Source organism: Etheostoma spectabile, unplaced genomic scaffold (genome assembly GCF_008692095.1).
Source record: "Etheostoma spectabile isolate EspeVRDwgs_2016 unplaced genomic scaffold, UIUC_Espe_1.0 scaffold273, whole genome shotgun sequence".
Lineage (NCBI taxonomy): Eukaryota > Metazoa > Chordata > Actinopteri > Perciformes > Percidae > Etheostoma > Etheostoma spectabile.
The window spans coordinates 1719267-1727966 of record NW_022605577.1 but is presented as its reverse complement, the minus strand read 5'-3'; positions in this window follow the sequence as shown (position 1 = coordinate 1727966).

Sequence of the window (8700 nt, the reverse complement as noted above, 5' to 3'; positions counted from 1 at the left end):
ACACACACACAAATGTGTATTATGTTAGATAATACAGCAGGTGAGAGCTTTGGGTCTGTGGAGTTGGCTGCAGGGGTAGATTCATATCTCTTACAAGGCAGTTGCAGCCTGAAACTTGCCAATAAAATCCAACATCACCCAGCATTTATGTTTATGTTTCCATATTTGTTTCACACACTGCATTCCAGGTACCAATCACCTCTACCTCTCTTCGCTCTAACTGTTGACCTCCTTCATTAAGTCAGTCATTTTCCAACGTATTATACTTTACAAAGGAGTTTAATTCTCAATGTATACCCACATGTACACCTACAGTACATGAAAAGTGTGATGAAAGACCAAACATGTAAGAGAAGCTGGGAAACAGCGTGACAAAATAAGAATTAAAAAATAATGTGTATATGATTCAGGATTTGCAAAGTGAAGCCAAGACGTTGTGGCCTACTGTGCATAGGCATTATAAAGACAGAAACTCTCACTTAGACAAAACTATATTGCGTTTTTTCATCTGACAGGGTAATGTCTAGTGTAGTAAGATCAGCAAATAGAAAGGTCTGGGTGACATCATGCAGTTCAGTCACTAATAGCTGTCTGAAGCCACCAGTCAGACTCTAGAGACCCGGCACATTACTCTGAAAGCCACGCCCACCGGCGAGGAAAACCACTCTGCGCTCTCCACTGACTTGTGTGAAGGTGCCTCCATGTCAGTTTTCATAACCTAATGATATGTCCAACGCAGAGGTGGGTAGTAACGAGTTACATTTACTTGAGTAAGTTTTTGAAAAAATTGTACTTCTAGGAGTAGTTTTAAATCACTATACTTTTACTTTTGTACTTGAGTAGATTAGTGGAAGAAGACCTGTACTCTACTCCGCTACATTAGGCTACAAGGAGCTCTTCCTTTCTCTTTTTACCTCTTTAGTATTCTACGCGTCATTGTGTTCAACCCAGCGTACGTCTCTATTTTAATGTTTTTTTTGACAGGGAAGAGAGTCTTCCGCTGAAGGCTCTACACTGACTGTGTTCCACCAATCAAACGGCGTTGTGCAGTCACGTGACCATACTCTTCGGGTACCCGTTCTCAGGGCGGGACCATAGACTGTATCTATCTATGGCGGACCATAGACTGTATATCTATGGGCGGACCAAGGACTGTATATATCTATGGGCGGGACCAAGACGGTATATCCTATGCGGGACCATAGACGTATATATCTATGGGCGGGACCATAGACTGTATATATCTATGGGCGGGACGTGTTACCTTACAGTCGTAGCAAACAAGAATGTCGCCAAGGCAACACAGACGGGGGAGGAACCCCCCGGCCTCATAGTGAAAGCATGGTTACCTTTTAGGAAAGTGGAAACAGCAGCTATATTTTGCGGCGCCTTCTTGTCGACCAAAACAAACGGACATGTGAGCGTTCAACAACTCAATCTCAACCTGAGGAGACGTAGCGGTAGTTTTGTTTCTGCTGTGGAGAGGTGGATCTTTTTAGGTTACATAAAGTATGTTTGCACATGCAGTTACCTCCAAATTTAATGTGACAAGTCTCTCCCTTAAGCTATTTTGTAACTTAATAATTAATTTTAATTTATTTTCATTGTTTGGATGACAATATTTGCCTAAGATGATTATTTTGTATTTTTGTCTTGTCTGCTTGTGTTAAGAAATAATCAGACGTTACTCAACAGTTACTCACTGCTTGAGTAGTTTTTTCATCAAGCACTTTTTACTCTTACTCAGTAATTATTTGGATGACTACTTTTACTTTTACTTGAGTCATATATTCTGAGTAACAGTTCTTTTACTTGAGTAAATTTTTGGCTACTCTACCCACCTCTGGTCCAACGTTTATAGCAAGCATTTTGTCACAAAGCTGCATCTCGTGTCGTTTATTTTGATAGCTCGTCGACCCTCGGTCCTGATCAGAAGTGGTTCTTACAGCGTCTATTTAGAGAGAATAGAATCAAATTGATGGCTTTTCATAGTCTTATACACAATGCAGAACCTTGCAAATGAGATAGAATCAATCCCTTTACCTGTCAACAACAATATAAAATAAAGTAGTTGCAACATAAAAAAGGGGGGGGGGGGGGGAAGGGAGGGGGGGTCAGGGGACTGGTGCACAGTTCCTGAGAGCACCTATACATATGTATAAATTTAAGAAAGATAAAAAAAAAATGTTCGTATATGCATAATGAAATAATATAGTTATTGGTGTAATCAAAGTCTTCATTATTAATATTGCCCTTGTATGAAATTAAATGTTAAATATCAATAATAATAGTTGCCCTGTAATGAATTAAACGTTAAATATTAAATGAAAACTATTGGCACTGAGAAATTAAACGGTAATATTAATAATAAATTGCACTGTAATGAAATTAAACAGTTAAATATTAATAATAATATGCACTGTAATGAATTAAAACGGTTTAATATGAAATAATAAATATGGCACTGTAAGGAAATTAATGTGTTAAATATTAAATGATAAAATTATTGCACTGTAATGAAATTCAAACGGTTAAATATTAAATAATATATTGCACTGTAAAAAATTAACGTTTAAATATTAATAATAATATTGCACTGTATGAAATTAAAGGTTAAATATTAAATATAAATTGCACTGTAATGAAATTAAACTGGTTAAAATATAATAATAAATAATATGTCCCTGTAATGAAATTAATGGTTAAATATTAAATAATAAATATTGCACTGTAATAATTAAATGGTTAATATTAATATAAATTGCACGTAATGAAATTAAATGGTAAATGTTAAATAAAAATTTGCACTGTAATGAAATCAATGGTAAATTATAACATAATAAATATTGCACTTAATGAAATTAAATTGTTTAAATTTAAATAATAAAATTGCACGTAATGAAATTAACGTTAAATTAATAATAAATATTGCCCTGTAATGAAATTAAATGGTTAAATAAATAATAATATTTGCACTGTAATGAAAATTAATTGTTAAATATTAAATATAATATTGCACTGTAATGAAATTAATGTTAAATATAAAATATAAATATTGCCCTGTAATTGATTAAGTGTTAAATGTTAAATCTAATATGCACTGTAATGAATTAATTGTTAAATATTAAATGATAAATATGCACGTAATGAATTCACATGGTTAAATAGTTAATAATAATATTGCACTGTAACGAAATTAAACGTTAAATAAATAAAATTTGCACTGTAATGAAATTAAATGGTAAATATTAAATAATAAAAATATTGCCCTGTAATGAACAACCGGAGGGTTAGGCAGCCCAGAAGTGGAAGAGACGCGAGAGGAAGTGATTGGTTTGCTGTTTGTTGCTATTTTCGTATTCTGATTGCTAACAGGGCTTGAGCTTCTCGTCACACACTGCCACCTACAGGTTTGGCACGCTCTTGACGCATTGACAGCATATAGCAGACACGGGTACATGTAAATGAACACTTTTTGAAAACTGACAGCTGTGCATGATGAAATCTGAGAAGCTGAAATGCCCTGTTTATGAAAATAGCCGCCTACGGTAAATGTAGTCTTAGGCTAGCTATGTGTTGTATGCTAAGCTAACACAATAAAACATGGATATGACATGGTTTTATCAAGGATCCCACAGTCTCCCCCATCTTCTGCTGATTCCATAGTTGTATCCCTTTTGTTTTCATAAAGTTCAGTTTTTTGGTCCACAGCTTTAAAAATATAAACTACCTATTAAAACATAAATCAATGGAGAGCGGAGAGGTTCTTTTCCTCTCCGTTTGGGGGCGGGACTTAATGTACTCTGTCCTATGCAGATTGTTCAGAGTACATTTTAGACTTCTTAAAACAATTTCAGTACATAGAAAAAAAACACAAAGACAACAACGAAGCAAGCAAAAGAACTAACACCTTGATTTCCACACACTCTGACATGCACATGGACCCAGCCAGACTTTATCAGGACTGTACCCACACTTTCTTTGTTTTTTCTTAACTCTTCCCTGGCCTTGGCAGCCTCAGCGGCCAGTCTGCTGTCATCGGAGGAGGAAGCAGTTGTGTCAGGTAACGTTATGCTGATACCGCAGAAGAAGCAAATTGAGCTGTTGTCTCAGGTAAAGATGGCGAGGCAGGCACTCCTGCCAAGCACCGCTGGAAAAATCAAAGTTGGTCAGTCTATTTGGGTGAAGTGTTTATCGGTTCTTTTGGAAAAGTTTGAAACATAACGAAAGAAAATACCATGGAGTATAGCATCGTGCCTTTAAGTTTATGAACAGAAACCCCAAATAGGTATACTGATACACAACACATCTTGCGGGAACTAATAATTTTCACCCTGCCTCTCCAAAAGATGACAGCTACAGAACAGATGCCGTGCATGTGTAGGATTTGGTGTCCTGCTAAGAGCACTTAAGCACACATGTGCCACGTGTACAGGACCACCCCCTTGGCCAAATCCGGCCCTGCCAAACTTGGCCCTCATAACAATTAAGGTTCATATAAATGTTGGCCTGCCTAGGTGGCGGGAGACTGGTTTTCAAACTGCTTGTATTATGACACCAAACAAAGCAGAATATGCCGACATTGAGATCAGACATTCCCCAGAACAGAAGTTTGCAATTCAAGCTGTTGAAAAAAGGTTTTTTTAGCGTACTTAGCTTCATTTTTTTGTGGATTTGCTAAATTTCTACATATAGTAACTTTATGCTTGAGCTTTAGGGTTTTTATGTGGACCACTGTATGTGAGAAGATATGGGCCGTATCTGCCCCTGCCTGAATTAAGTTCTTTGCTAGTTTAAGACCAACCCAGTATGTTAATTGTCCTGTTGTGCGCCCACATTATTTGAACAGCAAATGCACTTGCCGCCCATCTGTGCCCCCAAGGGTGTGCTGGGCTTACAGTGAGGTGTTTTCAGGTTCTTCAAAAACCGTGTCTAAAGTCATAGCGCAGCATTTCATCTTTTAACCGCGCATTAGTCAAATGCACCTAGGCTTATGCACACCATGCTTGTTACACACACATACGGGGAGGCACAGTAGCACACACACTGCAAACGATTACAAAAAAAATATGACAGATGCAATCCCCGCCTCATATTAGCATGTGCCAAGGTACAAACGCGCCTGGCTTTTAAGGGATGAGAGATGGCCTCTGATGGTTCATGTATGTAGAGGCCACTTTGGTGGGACCAATGGTTCGCCCTGTGCCTCACAGCAGAAGTTCTGGTTGACCCGGGCCTTTCTGTGTGTAGATTTGAATGTTCTCCCCACCGTTGTTTTTGTGTGGTTTTCACCATCAAAATATATTTTCTAAGGGTCTCCCTGAGCCGAGACCTTGATCAAGCACTGCTCAGAATCTCTAGATGGGGTCAAAGAAGACTTTTGCTACATGTCGAATATGTGACAATAAGTCCTTTCCCCTAAAACAACCCCCTGAATTATGAAGCCACACTGTATCAACCCCCTTTGAACCTGCACACTGACCCTTTTGTGCGCTTAACCATTAAAATAGGGCCCCTAATGAGACATGCAAACTTTGTCAGTTCACGTCATAAATCAATTGAGGTCAATTTCCATAACTATAACATGTCTGCCCCTTCATTTGATACCCCTTATCCAGTTGGCCTTGTAAATTGAGTTTGACACTCATGCCCCCTGTGGATCAGCCCCACCATTTGGTCACGGACTTTTTCGACCTTTCAGCTTCGGTCAAACTCCCTCGACCCATGGGTCCCGGAGCTAAATCCTTACGCTACCAACAAAAACACATACGACTACACAAATGACGCGATAGCACTGAGCACAAAAATACAACTTAATTTGAGAGAATAAGAGAGAGATGGATACTGAGAGGACGTAGAGCGGTACAAACCAATGCATTACAATGCAAGTACTGTGACCACCCACCACAACCACCACACGACACACACAGTTTGCATAAAGAGAAAATGGGGTGATAAGTTTTTTTTATTCAACGTTGCTGAACTTTTGTCCTGAAACACGAGAGGCCTTATGCAACTGCAAAAGGTGGTGATGTTTGTTTGTTGTGTGTGTGGTCAATAGTGGTGTGGTGTAATGTGTGTTGTTATTCCTGGACTCTGTAATGGTTTAGCAAGTCATTAGGGGGTTCAGTATGCCAGTGGTTTGTGTATCACATGTCTAACCACAACCTACCATAAAATAGTGAATGGCGTAATTGTGGGCCGGTTGTTTCAGTGGGTGAGTTCGGTCGCACATGTCTGACAGTTTGTTGCCTCGATGCGAGGTTCCAGCGGTTTTCGGTCCTGCCGTGACGATTTCCTGTCCTCTTCCCTTTCTCACCTACCTGTCCATGATCAAAAATTAAAGGCGAAAAAGCCCCAACAAACATAATCAAACAAATATTGTACATATGTAAGTATAGTGCATTGTTTAGCAAGAGGCAAAACTATGACCTAACAGGGACGTGTGTGTAGATCACTCAGGTACCTAGGTTACATTTGCCAAATGTATAGTGTACATGAACTAAAGGAGCCTCTTTACAATTTAAGAAAGAACCACCACAAAAACCAGAGGAACCCGGACTGTAATTATATTATCAGTTCGACATGTTCATACTCTCGTTACCATTGAGGATACGTCCGTTTATTGCTCTCACATGCATATTCTGTCTCTCACCCACCCACATTCCTCTCTCTTCTTTTACTTTAACCCAGTATCACACACCGTGGCTGCAGTCTCACTAACACTTCTTCCGCATTGGCCCCCTCAGCGCCCAACACGAGCTCTCTTCTATTTAGTCCTCACTGGTCTGTCCCTCATAACACACAAGACCAGTCCCCCCTCTCGCCCTTTTTTTTCCCACCTTGACACCGCAACGCACTAGCTTAACAAACAGCGGCAGCTTGTTTTGATGTATTGCCCATCATGAATGCAGCCTGGAATGGAGTGTACGGTATATGCACACTGTGTTGTGTTTTGTGGTGTGTGTTTGCGTGTGTGTACGATGTGGAGGGAAAAAGAACGTATAACGTATCAAACAAACCTTAATGACCTCCATAATAATATACCTACGCAGAAATAAGTGAGAGAACAAGAAGCAAAGAGGTAAGTGGATGTCCGGCTTTTTGGATGAAAGGGTTTCTTGATTTTATTAAAGACACACCCATGCAAATACGAGAGGACTAACACCATCACCACATTACTATCCCCCATATCTTCATCCTTCATCCTTCGTGCTTGCTTTTCTGTGTGTGTCTGATAATGATATTCCAACACCAGAGCACAGTAGATCTATGCAGGGTCAGAGAGTGTGTGTGATGTCACACATTGCATGTCACTCAGCAAAAGTGGAACATGTAAGAAAATGTACTCTGTGTTTGTGTGTTGTGTGGTGTTTTGTGTTGTGTGTGTGGGTTGTGTGTGGTGTAGGTGTGCGCCTCTGGGGTTCATTTAAAATCAAATCCCCGCCCATTCATGAATATAGTCTGATTCAAATTGGGGCCAATATTGCCTGTTTCTCTGTTTAAGGCACGAGTCAAATTTTTTCAAGTGCTTGCGGGCCGAATCCGGCCCTCCACAATTTTGATTGGCCCGCATATCAATTTAGGTTCTCAAAACCATTTTGACACAAAAAGCCGGGTAAGTTTTGACTCTGCTGTGTAACTTCCGTACATCTGACATACCACTCAGACTTTACCTAAAAGTTAAGCAACACATTTAGAAGTAGATACCATGGAATTATAAATGTCACAAGATGAGTCAAAAAAAACCAACAATACAACAAAACAAAGCCAGGGAATCTGGAGAAGAAATGAGCACACCATTACGCTGGCATGGACAAACGTCCCCCCGACTGAAGACCCACAGTTAACTAACCAGTAGGATAATACCAAGCGAAAGGTATAATAAAAGCCATAATGTCTTTGAAAGGTGACTTTACAGTAAAATGTATGTCCATACAAACGAAGCAATACTTATATTAATAATTTGTAAGAAATCGGGTACAAGAATGCACAGGGCGCATCCGCACATGCGGAACATCGGATGTTCTTGATGCTGAAACACGTTAATGGGTAATGTCCAAAGTCCACCACATTGGAAAAACCACTATTAAAACCGCCCCCACAAAGGGATGCTTTGAACCAGAAGCCTACTGACGAAACGGAGGTTGGTGGGTCCACCGAGAAAGCAGAGGACCGATTCCTTATGACATTTCTGAAGGAAGGCATGCTGCCAGGTTGAACGCCCCTGAGAGCGCTGGGTAATCGAACGGGCACCACAGAATTTGGCACCATGCAAAACCTAGTTTTCAAGATGAGACGTACACTTAAACATGGAAAATTTAGATGAGGAATAAAAAAACAGACGTTACTGAAACAGACCCCTACCAAACATAATTGCTCTATACATGCACATGCCAACTACTTCACTTCTGCATCACAGTGTTAATGTTGACGCTAACAAAGCAGTCTGCCAGCTCCCTGATGACTCAACCGATTCTACTACGACCAGGGGGAAACAGGGAAACTTTAGCAGGCGTATCAAACAACAACAGACAGAAAGGTCGATTAACTGCCATTTACAAGCCCAATGGAACACAGTGTGGTCCATCCTTGGGTGACATGGCGTCCGCGCTGTTCAAGTCCCCGACTGCCCAATGTATGGTGTGGACGGTAGCTTGCAGATGTGCAGTTTCAAAAAAAGGAGTGAAAAGAAAAATT